General features: G+C 33.0%; 3 non-coding genes across 3 annotated transcripts; all 3 read left to right on the top strand.

Moving 5' to 3' along the window:
* The first annotated feature begins 11,583 nt into the window (after positions 1-11,583).
* On the top strand, positions 11,584-11,665 carry TRNAS-GCU (transfer RNA serine (anticodon GCU)). Its single transcript has one exon. It is a non-coding gene; the product is annotated as a tRNA-Ser (tRNA).
* An 883-nt stretch (positions 11,666-12,548) lies between these two features.
* TRNAS-GCU (transfer RNA serine (anticodon GCU)) lies at positions 12,549-12,630 on the top strand. The gene has a single exon. It is a non-coding gene; the product is annotated as a tRNA-Ser (tRNA).
* Positions 12,631-13,517: 887 nt separating this feature from the next.
* Positions 13,518-13,599, top strand: TRNAS-GCU (transfer RNA serine (anticodon GCU)). The gene has a single exon. It is a non-coding gene; the product is annotated as a tRNA-Ser (tRNA).
* Positions 13,600-14,038: the final 439 nt, after the last annotated feature.

Here is a 14,038-nt window from a genome sequence, read left to right as displayed (position 1 = left end):
AATTTTGGCCTATATTAAAAAAAGACCCTAAAGTGTATAATTTCGATAGTCTATATCTTGGAAGTTATAAGAGATAATGCAGTTTGACAAACAGCAACTTAATTAGCATGCTCAATATTACTTGGAATGTGATTTGGAACTAAATCTCTAATCCACATTACCATTTTACAATTTTGGCCTATATTAAAAAAAGACCCTAAAGTGTATAATTTCGATAGTCTATATCTCGGAAGCTATAAGAGATAATGCAGTTTGACAAACAGCAGCTTAATTAGCATGCTGAATATTACTTGGAATGTGATTTGGAACTAAATCTTTAATTCACATTACCATTTTACTATTTTGGCCTATATTAAAAAAAGACTCTAAAGTGTATACTTTCGATAGTCTATATCTCGGAAGCTATAAGAGATAATGCAGTTTGACAAACACCAACTTAATTAGCATGCTGAATATTACTTGGAATGTGATTTGGAACTAAATCTCTAATTCACATTACCATTTTACAATTTTGGCCTATATTAAAAAAAGATCCTAAAGTGTATAATTTCGATAGTCTATATCTCGGAAGCTATAAGAGATAATGCAGTTTGACAAACAGCAACTTAATTAGCATGCTGAATATTACTTGGAATGTGATTTGGAACTAAATCTCTAATTCACATTACCATTTTACAATTTTGGCCTATATTAAAAAAAGACTCTAAAGTGTATACTTTCGATAGTCTATATCTCGGAAGCTATAAGAGATAATGCAGTTTGACAAACAGCAACTTAATTAGCATGCTCAATATTACTTGGAATGTGATTTGGAACTAAATCTCTAATTCACATTACTATTTTACAATTTTGGCCTATATTAAAAAAAAACCCTAAAGTGTATAATTTCGATAGTCTATATCTCGGAAGCTATAAGAGATAATGCAGTTTGGCAAACAGCAACTTAATTAGCATGCTGAATATTACTTGGAATGTGAATTGGAACGAAATCCGTAATTCATAAGACCATTTTACAATTTTGGCCTAAATTAAAAACAGAGCCTAACATGCTCAATATTACTTGGAATGTGATTTGGAACTAAATCTCTAATCCACATTAAATTTCGATAGCCCATATCTCGGAAACTATAAGAGATAAAGCTTTTTGGAAAACGATAAAGTAATTAGCATGTCGAATATTAGTTCGAATGCGAATTGGCACGAAATCCGTAATTCATAAGACCATTCTACAATTTTGGCCTATATTAAAAAACAGAGCCTAAAATGTAAAATTTCGATGCTTATATCTCGGAAACTATAAGAGATAATGCAATTTGGCAAACGGCAACGTAATTCTATATATTTTACCCATCTTTCAGGCAATTTATAGATCCCAAAAGAACTGTTTGTCCCTTAGCCAATTCATCGAGCCATGTTTTAATTTCTTCGAAGTTGACGAAGTGCTGCTCTGCAACCGCGTATCCTATTAATACTAAAAGTTGATAGTAGGACTGAGCAAGGTCTGGAGAGTACGGAGGGTGCGATATTATGTCCATACAAGTGCTTTCAATGTCTCCTTGACCTGTTTTATGAGACGGTGTATTATCATTCTGTAAAATAACTTTACCTTATACCGGGTCTATTCTGGACCTTTTCGATCAATGCATGGTACAAATTAATCATTTGTTGTCATCACTATTAACTGATTCACCAGGTTTCAGCGGTTCGTAATACACCACGCCACCCTGGTTCCATCAATCACAGAGCATTGTCTTTCGACCAAAATGATTTGGCCTCGGAGAACATGTTTTTGCGCTTAGGGTTTTCAAAATAAATCCACTTTTCATCACCCCTCACTGTTCGACGCAGAAATGACTTCCGATCATACCCTTGAAGTGGCATTTCACAGATGATTTTTCGATTTTCCATTTGCTTGTCATTCATTTGATGTGGCATCCAACTTTTCAGCCTTTGGATTTGCCGGATTTGCCTCGTAGTCATTCGCTAATCGTCTTTGGGGCCTTATTTAACGCTTCTATCAATTCTTTTTGAGTTTGGGTTGGGAATTCGTTCAATAACTTTTATAGTTTCGCATTTTCAAACTTTTTCGGTCTACTAGAACGTTTCTCGCCTTGCACGTTGAAATTGCCACTTTGAATTTTCGCAAACAATACATTACAATGTAAATGTAGAGACCGCTACAACTCCTTATGCTACCACAAATACATCCACGCTGTATTCAAAGGTTGCTAACGCTAGAGGATTGGTATCATATTTTTCTGGGTATAAAAGACCAGCACGAACCGACGTTTCGGAATTGTACATATTACATTTTAGGATAAGTTATATGGCTCGATGAATGGAGGTAAGACGAAATGAAACAGTGGTGTTTACATTATGTGACCGTTATTTATTGACAATATAAAATAAAATGTGGAAAATAGAAGTGATAAAAGAATCGGCACTAGGTTTATCTGTAGAAGAGGTTTGGACAGTCGATGGTGGCACGTCTAAACTGAACGGTGGTCAAATACTGAATAATGAAAGTACCCTTCGATAACATCCCAGATAAATGTCCCGGAGTTGCCAGATAATCGCTATCGTTTCATAGCTGGCGCTGCTAGCACCCCGCCCGTGTCCAACCTCTGGGATTATATTTCTGGGTATTTTGTATATAGTTTCAAGGTCGCCACAATACTCCCCTGCCAGAATTTTACATAAATTTTAAAGAAATAGAAATACAAAAAAGGTAAGAAAAAAATCAAATAGTGATGTACCAAAAAAAATGCTCATGAAAAGAGCTTTGAAACATATGGATATGGTAAATCAAATATGATTAATACGGCTGACCAAAGGAAATATATTGATGTGTGAAAATTGGTTGGTACGGTTGTGATCGGGTACGGCTGTTGACATCTTTCGGTCCTACAGATACCGTTGCTTTATCGTCGCTTTGGCACTTGAATGTGGTCTATCGACGACGTTGAAACCAAATTATTTTTCGAACAGGGCTCCCGTAATCGACGCTGTGGGAGATTCGATGGTTCGACGACGTGGTAGCTTATTTTCTTCGACGACGAGACATTTGCAATTCTAGTACCGCGGTGAAGACATGACGAGTCTACGGTGACTGCAAGCGGTACCTAGCTTCTGGGGCTGCTCTGTGACTAATCCGTAGTCATCTACGTTACGGTAATCGAGAGAAAACAAATAACGACCGTATCCGACCGAAGCTACCCAAAGCCTTTCAAATTAAAATGTCTGCCAATATAACTGAGAATGCGAGCGAAGGAAGACATGATTTAAACATAGCATCGAAAGAAATGTTTAGTCGAAATGTTGATGACTAGATAGTGATGTCAAAAGCTCTAAAAACTCAAATGGTTATCAAAGAAATACAATTTGGAAAAAAATTAAAAGAAATTAAATGAATTTTAAGGTTCATTGTTCCAACACTAAAATAAAATTTAATGAGGAACAAATATTTGAAATGATGCAATGTTGAAGGAACAAATGTAATATGGAAGAAGAATCGAACTAAAAATATTAAATTTTTTATTATAAAAGAAAAGATAACGGTTACGTATAATACACCATGTTGTACGTACCCCCCGTTCACGAGTCCAAACCCAATTTTGTAAAAGATCACGTCGGGGTCACCACTTTAGGGTAAATGATATGGCTCGGCGAATGGAGATAAAACGAGATGAAACAGTGGTGTTTACATTATGTGACCATTATTTACTGACGATAAAAAATAAAATGTGGAAAATACTAGTGCTAAAAAGGATCGGCCTTGGTTTACCTGTTGATGAGGCTTGGGCAGTCGATAGTGGCACGTCTGAACTCAACGCAGATCAGATACTGAATGATCAAAAGCACCCTTCATTAAAATCCCAGACAAACGTCTAGGGGTTGCCAGCTATTCGTTATCGTGTTCTTGTTGGCGCTTCTGGCACCCCGCCCGTGTTCAACATCTGGGATTATATTTCTGGGTATTTTGTAGACAGTTATTCCACGATCTAAAATTCGACATACTTCAAGGTCGCTACAATACTCCTCTGCCTAAACATTATATGACCGTTATAAGTAACGTTAAGTAATTAACGTTGAAGTAATATAAAATAAAATGTGGAAAATACAAGTGATAAAAGAATCGGCGCTGGGTTTACCTGTAGACGAGGCTTGGGCAATCGATGGTGGCACGTCTAAATTGAACAGTGGTCAGATATTGAATGATGAAAGTATCCTTCAATAATATCCCAGATAAACGTCTCGGGGTTGCCAGATAATCGTTATCGTTTTATAGTTGGCGCTGCTAGTACCCCGCCTATGTTCAACATCTGGGATTATATTTCTGGGTATTTTGTATACAGTTCGCCACAACATCTTTAGGAGGGAGCTCTGATACTGAAGCCCTTCTAATCAGGTTATCCCATTTAAGTGAGTGTTTTTTCACGGTTGATTAATCAATCATTATAAACCCTATTTTTTAAATTATCCGTTGAGTAATTAACAAGCCAGGAGGATGATACGTTAGATAGCTTTGGCCTTCTAGTTCTTGTCCTTATTGAAATTGTTTAGTGCTTAAATACATCAAAAATCTCTTGTGGATGGTTAAAACTTCGACTTGATTAAACTGAATATTGGGACCCCATCATGTCGGGGCTCTCCAATCCTGATTAGTGATGGCTTATTCAAAAGATTAATTATACTTCAGTGATTTAATTCAGTGAAGTTAAAAGTCAAATTCAGTACACACATTAATTAACAGTGGTATAGATGTTAAGCCCAAAGTGTCTGTTGTAGAATAAGTACTTTATTTAAGTACTAAATTTTAAAACTGTAGCAAATTAGCATAAAAGCAAATAGCTCATTAATGTCGATTTACTATATTGCAATAGTAAATAATAATAAAAACATATTTTAGAGTTTATTACATTTTTTTATTGATTTCTGATAAATTAAAAAAAATTACAAATGCAAGACTAAGCCTAAACGATATTCTATAGAGCATTTTTATAAAAAAATATTATTCCTTAATTATTTCAAACACATACTATAATACAATCGGTTCAATAAAGTAGTGAAAACGACGCAATGTTGCCGAATTAAATTTGAGTTTTAGTTCATTTTGTCTTTGACATATAACAAAATTTAAATATAATCAAAAATCTAATTTCCAATTTAAAATAAGACTAAACTACTTAAGCTTAAGTTCAGAATACACTCATAAACTAAATAAGTTTTTGTGGCTTGGTTCGCATCAATCTTCTGATTTCCTGCGTGTTGTCTAGTAGCTGTATTGCGTTGCTATGATTTAGCAACATTATTTCAAGTTTTAATGTGAAATCTTGAATAACTTCGTAAATCCATTTGATTTCGAGGTCATCGTGCAACTCCTCGTTGGTTACCTTGCTATAAGCATTGGTATTTAATCATTACTAGTTCGTTTGATGTCTTAGTGCAACCCCATATGTGCAACCCCTTGGTCCCAACTGGTTTTATGATTGACTGATAAAACTAATACTGATTAATCAGTACAGTTGTTTGCCTTTGGGTTTAATCTGCTCTGCTTTTTGTCCAACATGATGTTTCCAATTTAAGTTACCATTTAGATATATTCCGATGTATTTAGCTGATTCTGCTTGAGGAATCGGGCATCCGTCGAGTATAATAATTAGGTTTTTGTCATTTCGCCGCAACGCAAAATTAATATGGACAGATTTGGAGCTATAAAGCTGTATTTTACAGTATCTGGCCCATTTGTACTTTTACTACAGCCTTAGACAGAGGTACATCTTTTGCCAGGATAACTGTCTCGTCGGCAAATGTTCCAAATACCGTATCAGTTTTGTTGGAATATCAGCAGTATAAGGTCCTAAGACAATATCCTGTAGAACTCCAGCCGAAATAGGTAAGCGTTGAGAATTTAAATTTACCGTTTATTTAAGTAATAATACAGTATATTTCAAACTTATATTATAATACATTTGAATCCGTTTCTAATACTCTATCACGACCCATTTCAAAAATTCAGGCGCCTCCATTAAGTCATCAAGCGAAAGAAAATGATTTGCCGATAGGCCTCGAACGTCGTAATCCCACCGCCCGCCATCGTTCTACGCCCACCGATACCCCCATTCCCCACACCCCTGTCGGATAGGGCGGCGGCTGATGCCCCATCCGTTCTCGGCTGAAATTTAAAAGATTAGCAGCGTCTCCGGAGCGCGGCATAACTCCTTGGTGGAGTTGTGGGCGTATCGGTCCGCCGACGCGTCTGGCGAGTCCAGATAGCGGTCCCGGGGGATGCCCTTTGTGCCGCGGAGCGTCTCATTAGAAGGGCCCGCCCATCACTTTTCGCTCGTCGTGCCTCACACTGGATACGATCGGGATTAGGCGATGCCGTACAAGGAACCAGTCCGTAATCGAACGGATCAACAGAGGCTCATTGTCGTCGGGATGCCGGATCGAACTTTTCATCCTTAATTTATTAACGTTCATTCTCGGCTGACTTGCCGGTCCAGGGCTATTTTAAAACAGCCTATATTAATACAGCGGGCTGGGGAAAATACTTGGCTAACCGAATTTATTCACATAAACTCTGAAATATTACTGTCACTTTTCTGGAAAACTATAATTACAATTATATACCCTTCGATATATCTGGGCGAACCATTTCTTGTTACTGTGACGTATGTTATTATTTGGCGAGTATGAACACAAAACAGAGTTATATAGGAACTTAAATCATAGAGAAATAGAGATTTTACTTTATAGGAAATTTTGGGGATATGTTTCGCGACGTCCAACATATGATGTCACTACTTTTAACTTATTACTTGTTTAAATCGCTATGCTAAGAGCCGGGATAGGACCTGATTAGTTCACATCGTCTCTATGGTTTATTGTTTATTCTGAACGCCATTTTCAGGATGCCTGACGTAAGGAATAGTGATAAGATTTTTATAACGTTTAGATATTAAATTATTAGTTAATTAGTTCATATATTCATATATAAGTGGGTAGTACAATAAGTAAAGTGAATTCTCGATATAGGAAGTGTTGTGTACTCGGATGCACATATAGTAAAGAAATGCAGAGTCGTTTTCTTTCGAAGAAGTATTTGGCCCTCAAAATTGATAATGTTAAAAATCCCAAACTGATTGGATTAAGCATCAAAGAAATTTATGATCGTATGATTTGTTGTTATGAGTTGGGGTAGGTTTATTTATATATATATATATATATATATATATATATATATATATATATATATATATATACATAATAATTGAATTGAAATATATAATGTGTATATTCACAGATCATTTTCCTTAACCTAATGAAAAAGAATTATAAGTAAGTTCAAATATTATATTTGTTTCAAATAGAGTAAATGAAAAAATAATGTTTGAAAACTGATAACGATAACATATGTTTATATGTATGCACATATATAAATATGTGCACTCAACATCATGCTAATAAGAACCAGGCAGTATAATACAAAAAGATTAAGTATTACCACATACAAAGGTAATATTGCAAGTGGTTTAGACGAAGAAAACTTGGTTAAAACGTTATACAGAAGAGATCGTAATCTAAGTCTATCGATTCTATGATTATAACTTATCATCTATCTAAAGTTATTTTGTACATACATCATCTAAATTTATGACGTCAAGACGTCGAAATGTTGCCGTATCAACTCTGAGTTTTAGTTCAGTTTAGGTTTAACATTTAACAAAATCTAAATCTAAATAAAATATTAAAAACAAAAATTCTGTTATCAATTATAATTTATCTTAACATTATACTAAATCTACTATATATATAACAATTGTATATCCAAGTAATATATTTTCGGCAAAAGAGTTACCATTCTTTTTCCCGTGACACATTTCAACCAAATGCTCATGTATTTTCGGAACAACTACACACATATATGTGCACATAAATATTTTACACTCTACAATAAAATTTCCTACAATTATCATGAATTAATTATATACTCACCTTTACTTGTTTCCATTCCCATCACTCTGTCTTAGAAATAGGCCGTATTGAATCATATCATATTCAGAAGGTTTCATACTAGTGAATAAGTAAGTTGTCCAATTTATCAAATATTTCTTCACAATTCCATCATTTATCAATTTCCTCTTCAATATGTTTATTCTAGTTCATTTAAAACAAGGTGTTATTAACTTTTCCTGTTTCCAGTATGAAGTACAATATATCTGCAATGAATTATTAATAAATGTTATGACTAATAAGCCCCAATCAATTGTTACTTCAACATTTATTTCCTTCAATCAATTTCTGTTTTCATAACACTATTTTTATTATCATCTTTTCATGAGTGATTGTTGGGTATATTGGTCCCATTCTGAAATATGCATGTCTCATCTAAATACATAAATTGAAATCTTGAATTGAAGTCTTCATTCATTTTATTATATGCTTTTAAAAAAATATTCTTTTAAAAGCAATATCCGAAAGTTCCACTAAGCCTCTTCGATATTTTTCAGACTAAAAGTTTCCTTTGAAATAATTATATTAAATTATTTTTGTATTGAAAAACTACTCACTATTTCTATACACTTCATATATTTAATCTCTGATAGAACAGACAAAATGAGTAGGAAAATATTGTCTGATTTTAAAACGAATTTACAAATTGCGGCGGGCAATACATTAAACATCTTGATGACGTATGTACAAAAAACCTTTGGCTAGACTATAATACGGTATTGATATAATAGGGAATTGGACACAAACATAAAGTGCATATATAAAGTAGTAAATAATATGACTGAGAAATTAATAAGATAAACAGGGTGTATTAAAATAATAAATAGGTTATCTTTATATGCATATCTCTCTTTTGTCCTTGTGTATGTAATTGAAATCCTTTAAAACAGTTCGACAGATTTTGATAAAATTTCTATATGTGTTTATGTGTATTCGAGAATTAATTTTTTGCGAGTTTATTGTCTCAATTAGACTCGGTGACTATGATAAGGTTCCAGCAATTTCTTAAATATTATTGATTTCAACCGGTGCATAATTGTCTAATTGTCAGAATGATGTCTAAAATCATTACAACCGCCGCAATAATGGCGCAATAATAATATTGTATAAATATAATATATTGATATATTATTTATAATATTAAAAGGAAAATGTGTCTCTTCTACAGATCAAGCTAAACTGAACTTAATTCCCATAACATCCGCCCTCGCAGATATTTGCTGACTTTTTACACTGAAGCCTTTTCGTGGAATATAGTGCGGTTTTCATTATAAAATGTGGGTTAATTTATAGCAATATATTGAATAATAAAAATGTTACTGCCAAAATGTAATATTTTGAGGTACTGTCATTGTCACTTTTATTCCCAATGTGTTTAGCATAGAGTTTTATATAGAAATTTAACTTAAATAGACGAAACAGAGGAAATGTATTGCGTGGTGCCACCAATACAGGCATTGAGACTAATGTTTTGATTAGTTCGTATGAATTTACATACAAAGGCATTTGATTGGGTCATTTCTATAATGTGAGTGTTTATAGTTTGTTTCAGTTTTTTTATGACGCTATTTTTATGTAATTTGTTGATTTATTTGCAAAAATTGAAACTGAAAGTTTAGAATACATTAAGCTTTATTGAGAAAACATTCATTCTAAGAACTAAACCCATTTGGCTGATGCTATGATGAGTAAGGATACATTAAAAATCATCGTGGTCCGGTAGATTGGACCTATTGCGCCAGCGCGCGCGTCCCAAAAGTTAGAAATATTTAATTATCCCTATTCTTATCTGTGGCGCTGTGGGTAACTCTTTGTCTTATTTATATCCAAACTTCTACTGATATCTACATAATATTTGTCTTCAAGACGTAAGGTATATTATGTATTATTTTTTAAATGAAAAATGAATGTTCATAAGTTTTAAATTAACCTTTATATACATATATTTATATACAGAATGGTGTACATATATATGTATATAGTAAAAATGACCTTTAAATAAAAATAGTAACAAGACAGCATAACAAGTTCCTTGTAGATATATTCGTTTATTCTTCAAGCACTAATTACTGTACAATAAAAATTGGGATAAGTACTTTTCCAAATGTACTCTTTCCTTCCCGGTTCTCGGCCAAAAAAAAATCTTAACCATAGACTATTGGAATCTTGATTCACCAAAGCTAGGAAACGATTCCATAAAGAGATATCATTGAAATTTGGGTAGAAACAGTAGCATTTCGAAGAATATTCCAAGGCAAACTGGTGGACGAAGGTTACAGGCGATCCTCTAATATAATTTTACAAGTATAAGCTGTTCAGATGGAATAACGACTGCGTACATCCGTGTGGCCGTACTTTTAGGAGGAAGATGTTATATGATACGGCCTAGACTATACGGCCATCTTTTTTTTTAATATCTAATGATAATTATGAATCGTGAATGACCGAGATTGGTTGGTCTGTTTTTACTCTCAAGTTGCCTCTTCTTTCTGTTAAATAAATCAATTTTTTCAAATATATTAATAATTTTTGTTTTTTAAACATTTTTATGTATTATAACTTATATTTAATACCATGTAAATATTTTTATTTCTATGAGAACACTGTTTTATATACTCTATGTAAGGCCATGTACACGAGTCAAAATATATGTGAAAATAATCGACGACTATGTAACCTAGCATAGAACAAACATGACGAGGTGGCTGACTGATTACGGCATTGGACTGCTAATTCAATAGACTCTGCCCGCGTATATTCGAAACCCATCCTCTTCGATGTATTTTTGCCATAATTCTCAAATAAATGAGAGCAATTTCTTACAAACTGTCTATAATTTATCACAAAAAATATGATTACTAGTTCGTTGTCAATTTTAATTGAAGTTTATTAATATTTATAGTTTTGGTGGCTATTTTAAATTTTTCGTTTTTATTTGCAAATGTGTGTGAAATAATAACTTGAAACTAACTCCATTATATTGCAATGTAATTACTATTTTATAAAAATAATTTCTGTTTCATAAAAAAAATTGAATTAGCTTCAAACTACTTGATAATATCTTAGAGTTTACTTGGGACTTCTGCTTGTCAATAAAACCCGCAACTAATTAATTATGAACTCCCAATGGAGTGCTGTAGATGACCATTTTTTAGACGTTAGAATAGATATAATAAACTGTCCTTATCCTATCCCACCAAACACTTTTTGTTATATTTCAGAAAGAGATTAGGCAGCGTTGTCGATGAATGTTCCTGGCTAGATTTTTATCAACATTTTCAATATTTACCGCCATGTTTCAACCGATTTACACTGAAATCTTAACAAATTGTATACCGAAACATCCCCCATGCATTTTTCTATCAATTGATGACCATCACATGGAAATCTGTTCAATGGTCTTTAAATTTATCGTAAACAAATGAAAAGACGCGGCCTAGGACTTTATCTTATAATATGTAGTGACAAGTAAAACTTATTTTAATGCTGTTAATTAAATAATGTTAAATTTTTTGATAAGATAGTCACATTTAACGATGACGATGTGGCTGGTCACGCAACACACATGACGAGGTGGCCGAGTGGTTAAGGCGTTGGACTGCTAATCCAATGGGCTCTGCCCGCGTGGGTTCGAATCCCATCCTCGTCGACGTATTTTTATCATAATCCTCAAATGAACGAGTGCCATTTCTTACAAAGTGTATATAATTTGTTACAAATAGTTTGATTATTAGTTCATTGTCAAATTTAATTAAAGGAATATGTTTTTGTAAGTTTACTAATATTTATAGTTTTGGTTGCTATTTTTAATTTTTCGCTTTTATATGTTAATGTATGTGAAATAATATTAAACCTAATACATTTCGACTAACGTAGATATTCGAAAAACTTAATTAAAACTAACTCATAACTAAAAACTTGAAACTAACTCCAAGATATTCTAATGTAATTACTATTTTATAAAAGTAATTTCTCTTTCATATAAATACCAAATTAACGTAAACATATTTGGTAATATCTTAGCGTCTGCTTGTGACTTCTGCTTGTCAATAAAACCCACAACTAATTAATTATGAACCCCAAGTGGAGTGCGATAGTTGACCATTTTTTACAAGTTAGAATAGATATAGTAAACTGTCCTTACCCTTAAAATATAGATATATATCATGGAATATTTTTCGGTTTAGACCTCTCCCACCACACATTTTTTCGTTACATTTCACTAAGAGATAAGGCAGTAATTTCGATGAATGTTCAATATCTACCGCCATGTTGCAACCGATTTCCACGAAATCTTAACAAATCGTATACCGAAACTTTTCTCATGAATTTGCCTATCAAATGATGACAATTAGAAGGAAATCTGTTCAATGGCCTTTAAGTTTATCGCCAACAGATAGGCAGACGCGGCTTAGGACTTTACTTTATAATATGTAGTGACAAGTAAAACTTATTTTAATGCCGTTAAGTAAATTTTTTGATAAGATAGTCACAATTAATGATGACGATGTGGCTAAGCACGCAACGCACACGTCGAGGTGGCCGAGTGGTTAAGGCGTTGGACTGCTAATCCAATGGGCTCTGCCCGCGTGGGTTCGAATCCCATCCTCGTCGACCTATTTTTATCATAATTCTCAAATGAACGAGTGCCATTTCTTACAAAGTGTATATAATTTGTTACAAAAAGTATGACTATTAGTTCATTGTCAAGTTTAATTAAAGGAATATGTTTTTGTAAGATTACTATTATTTATGGTTTTGGTTGCTATTTTTAATTTTTCGTTTTTATATTTTAATGTATGTGAAATAATATTAAACCTCATATATTTCGACTAATGTAGATATTCGAAAAAAGAACTTAATTTAAACTAACTCATAACTGAAAACTTGAAACTAACTCCAAGATATTCTAATGTAATTACTATTTTATGAAAGTAATTTCTGTTTCATAAAAATACCAAATTAACGTAAAAATATTTGATAATGTCTTAGCGTCCACTTGTGACTTCTGCTTGTTAATAAAACCCACAACTAATTAATTATGAACCCCAAGTGGAATGCGATAGGTTACTATTTTTTTACAAGTTAGAATAGATATAGTAAACTGTCCTTATCCTTAAAATATAGATATTTAACATCGAATATTTTTCTGTCTAGATTTATCCCACCAAACATTTTTTGTTGTATTTCTTAAAGAGATTAGGCAGCGTTGTTGATGAATGTTTCTGGCTAGATTTTTATCAACATTTTCAATATTTACCGCCATGTTTTAACCGATTTACACTAAAACCTTAACAAATTGTATACTTACTGATGACCATCACATGGAAATCTGTTCAATGGTATTTAAATTTATCGCAAACAAATAAAAAGACGCGGCCTAGGACTTTATCTTATAATATGTAGTGACAAGTAAAACTTATTTTAATGCTGTTAATTAAATTTTTTGATAAGATAGTCACATTTAACGATGACGATGTGGCTGATCACGCAACGCAGAGGACGAGGTGGCCGAGTGGTTAAGGCGTTGGACTGCTAATCCAATGGGCTCTGCCCGCGTGGGTTCGAATCCCATCCTCGTCGATAATTTTTTCCGTACCTTTCAAACGGATGATAGATATCCGAATTTAATATTTTAAAGTTTTGTTAAGTAAAGTTAAGTTTTATAATATTAAAATATCCAAACAGCTTCAATTTTGCTTATAATGAGAATATTAAGCGCCAAACTTGTAACAAAACATTTTGTACACCAAGTAGAACTCACATATGCCAACATTTCACCCCGATATAGCTACACGTTCCAGAACGGTAAGAAGACGCAAAGAAGACAATTATTCTTTTTTTGAAATAAAAACGTTGCAAAGGGTATGACTGAAATAATATACAATCCTACTAGAAGTAATAATAAAGGTAATTATTAACGTATAAAGTAATTAATTTTAGACACATTTTGTTGTAATTAAACATCCATTCGTTTTAGGTCAGTAAATCTACAATATCTCAATTAAAAGATAATCAGTTC

Source organism: Rhynchophorus ferrugineus, unplaced genomic scaffold, assembly GCF_030347505.1.
Source record: "Rhynchophorus ferrugineus isolate W39M unplaced genomic scaffold, kcgeb_rfMv2 rfM8, whole genome shotgun sequence".
Lineage (NCBI taxonomy): Eukaryota > Metazoa > Arthropoda > Insecta > Coleoptera > Curculionidae > Rhynchophorus > Rhynchophorus ferrugineus.
The sequence above is the reverse complement of the archived record's forward strand: the minus strand, read 5'-3'. Positions and strand labels throughout refer to the sequence as shown.